Here is a 3963-nt window from a genome sequence, read left to right on the forward strand (position 1 = left end):
GCTTTATTTAGCTCAATATTCACTCTTCTGGCATGGCTTTATCTTTTCCACAGAGGAACACTAAATTCTTCCATGGAGTAACATAGTGCTAAAGCAGTTTACTTCAAAGGTTTTGCCTTAGCTCCCTTCTTGGTGGATGCTATTTAGCCGAGGTAGTTATTTTTGGTAACCACTTTTTTCTTGAGCTTGTTGACATAACCTTGAAAATAAAGTCTCCTATCAAAAGTGACATAGATAGACGGGATGTGAATGGTTTTCCAGTTATTCAGTTTATAATTTAAAATTTTATTTTTTTGTATCCCTGGTGGGTGTTCAAATGGAGTAAGCATACCTAGGTAAATATGTGATTTACCTTAAGATACCATCATTTGTAATAGTCTGAGAGAAATTGTGTCCCCCTTCAGTCTTCCTTTGATGGTTTTAAAGAGCCTCGACTGTTACTATGCAAAGATCGTCAGCATATATAAACCTCCGGATATCCTGGAGTTGTGGAAGGTCATTTGTGTAGGTATTAAATAACAAAGGGGCTAGTATGGAGGCCTGTAGGAGACCATTTGTCTGATTCTTCCACCTACTCATCCTGCCATCCATTTCCATATAGAAACATTTGTTTACTACGAGTGATCCGATGTGTACAATGACGGAAGTTATGGGCCATTTGGGTGACAGAATTGAAGATCTCTATATTTGATTATCATATGCGGCTGTGAGGTGGACAACCATAACGCCTGTAATTTATTTAGTCTCTGATCCATCCTCTATAAATTGAGTCAGGTGCAAGACCTGACTGCAGCATGATCATCCAGGTCGAAAGCCTGCTTGGTCTGGTGTCAGTTGCTCCTAGGTGGTGGTGGTGCGTTCATAGAGTTTATAAGTAAAGCATAGTAAGGATATTGGTCAGTAACTCTTAGGTGAGCTTGGATCTTTACCAGGCTTGAGGAAAGAGAGAATTCTATCTCTTCTCCATATCCTTAGGATGCAGTATGTTTATGCTCATTGAAAAAGACAAGAAGCCAAGCCCCAGCCTTATCTCTTGAAAGGCAGAATCATCTCGACCACAATTCCATCTAGACCCCAGCTTTCCCTGACTTCTTGTGTTTCATAGCTGATTTTAATTCATACATTGTAAACGGTTCAAATATATAATCACCCTGTAGCATGGTGCATTGCATGCCTTGCTTCATTTTCGTTAAGTATCCCCCTTTCTCTGTTTTAGTTGTTGATCTTATCATTGATTACAAGTTTATGGGCTACTTCATTAAGGTGTGAATGCTGTTATTCGCCGAGTTAGCTTTTTTATGGTGATCCAGGCTTTTTTTACTGTTGTGGGCCATGTTGATGTTTGTGATGGGTTTCTTACCAGCGTTCATGTCTTTCATGGTGTAGTAATGATAGCAAAACCTTGCCTAGAGCCATAGTGTTTTTGGTTAAAGGATCGGAATTGTAGGCCTGGTAGGATTATGCTTTGATCCGAGAGATCAGAGATATATGAGTCTCCACAGCCTCAGGAATGTTTTCTTTCATAGCTCCTATTGCCAGGAACTGGAAGTCTTCGTATCACTCAGGGTCAGGTACGATGTTTGCAATTCCAAATCAGCCTAAGGTTAGTTTGATCTGGGGTTATGGTATTTTGGTTTGAGTGGTTGTACGACTGGTTTTATATCAATGGCTACTGTTTGGTGTTGATATTTTGGTATTGGGTCCATGATTGTTCTTGAATGATTGGTGGTGTTTTAAAGAGACAAATGCCAGGTCTGAATTGTATACCCTCCTCCATTGTGAACTTTAAAAAGTGGTATCATCTTTTGCATTACACAGGGTTGAGATAATTAGCAAGGGCCCATTCCTACACAGCCTCTCGATCACTGTCAGTCCAGTGCTTGCCTCGAGGCCTAAATTTTATAATACAATCGATCGTGGTTGGTGCTCCCATATCCCCATACAGTGTTGTGGCTATTGAAGTCCCCCAGCTACGAGACACAGGGCATACTGTCAGTCTGTCAGGGATGCTATTCTGGGACTGTGAGAAAGTAGGGGATGGAGTTTGTTGATGGAAGTGATGCTTAGGTGTTTATTTTCTTCTTGGAGGATCTCCAGCCCAACCTGGGATAGGTCTCTACTTTTGTGAATGATGGATTTCTCGCTACCCTATATTGCACTTCCCTAGACTGGTTATTGGTGGGAAATTATTGAATCCATGCCAGGGGCTTTAGACAGTGATTTTTGCGAGTCTCCTGGATGCCTAGTACAGCGGCCTTCAGGTTAGCAAGCAAATCTACTTCTGTTATTCACGGGTCCTCGGCATTGATGCTGATAATTCTGAGATTGCTCATCTTGCCAAGACACAGAAGGCTCATCCTTTTACCACCACCTCTTGGGCTGGGTAGGGTGCGTGGTGTAACAACTGGTCTCTAATAATTTAGATTAACAGGGACACATATGATTGAGTATGATTATATTTAATTATGATTATTATTGATTTTGATTATTAGCTAAGCTTCAATCCTGGTTTTAAAAGCAGAATGCTAGAAACTCAAACGTTCTAAACAGGGAAGGCAGCCCAGTGAGGGAAGGAAATAAGGAAATAGTAAGTCAAACTATACGTAAGTAATGAATATGAAATATTTTAAGATAAATAATAATGTTAAAATAGACTACACCAACTTTTTTTTCAATTAGATTAAATTCTAACAAATGGCATATTGATTTATCACTATCCCCGGATGGAGTTCTATACATAGGGAGTTTTCTTAACCTTTTTCCCTTTATGCAATATTAACTTTGAAACAGTATTGTCATTATCCTTTATCATCACTTTGTTATTTACTATCATATCTATTTGGACATATTTATGTATGCAATATAAAAAGTAAATTCTAATTATGATAGTATGTTTTAATGCATTTCCAATTATCAAAAAGTATAACTTATCATTTTCAGATTCATTTCAGTTTCATTATATTCAATTGTTACTTAATTTCTCATGAACAAACTTTGAGTATCATGCTGGATTTTACCGTGTTTTTATACATTTAGAAAAATACCAACTTATATCATTATTTCAGAGATTACGGTGCATTGAAAATAAATAATAGGTGAGAATCTTACCCACTAGACAATCAAGCCCTCTGTAAGAAACTGTACAAGCTAGGGGATCTAGACTGAATAGAAAAGACAAGCCACTCCTGGAAGTACCCTACGATCAAGACAACACATCACTTGTGGCATTCAAAGGTATGAACCAGACTTTGATTTTTCAAATATATTTTTCTTGTGATTCTAGGGTGCATTTATCGATGTCTTGTATATTTTTCTTATATCTAGGGTGTTTTAATATCTGATTGAAACCGGCTTTGAATTTCCAGAAAACAAAAAATTCTCAATGAATCTATGGTGTGAGTCAATGTATTATATTTTTTGTTATATCTGGGGTGTATTAATATTTGATTACCATACGCTATTATATTTTTTCGGTTCTAGGTTTGCCCGTTTTAATAACTGTAGAATCTGTTTAAATTTTTTCTATTTCAAAGTATTATAATGTGCTATAACTGCTTGATAATTTACATTTATTGGATACGATGAAATTATTCTTTCCATGGATCTTTCAGTTTTAACTGGCTTATGTTCTAAGGCTTTAGTAAGGCTCAAATCTTCCGATGCATATGTTGATACTGGTAGGAACCTCTCATTGAATACTTTTATTTTTAGAGAAAGTATCATTTTTACTTTTCATAATCTCAGTTTGTTTACCGATAAGTCTCCATCCCATGATTATCCTTCTTGAAATTTTGGGCTCATTTCCTCGGGAAGCACTTGGTGTATGCCCTAATATTCCCCATTAATGGTAATTCTTCCAGTTTCCTAATCTAAATTCTTATACTGCTAGGTGTACAAAGCTGAAAAATTTAGGAGAGATGGTGTGTCAATGCCTAACTGTTTTCTCAATCAGAATTTTCTTAC

At 37.1% G+C, this 3963-nt stretch overlaps 1 long non-coding RNA gene across 2 annotated transcripts in view; it reads left to right on the forward strand.

Annotated features, from left to right (window-relative positions):
• LOC137638297 (uncharacterized) overlaps positions 1-3220 on the forward strand; it is a 104009-nt gene extending 100789 nt beyond the window's left edge. For both annotated transcript variants that reach the window (XR_011044000.1, XR_011044001.1), the window contains one exon: positions 3066-3220. This is a non-coding gene — a long non-coding RNA (uncharacterized lncRNA). The remainder of the gene's footprint in view (positions 1-3065) is intronic.
• The last annotated feature ends 743 nt before the right edge of the window (positions 3221-3963 follow it).

This window comes from Palaemon carinicauda, chromosome 3 (genome assembly GCF_036898095.1).
Source record: "Palaemon carinicauda isolate YSFRI2023 chromosome 3, ASM3689809v2, whole genome shotgun sequence".
Lineage (NCBI taxonomy): Eukaryota > Metazoa > Arthropoda > Malacostraca > Decapoda > Palaemonidae > Palaemon > Palaemon carinicauda.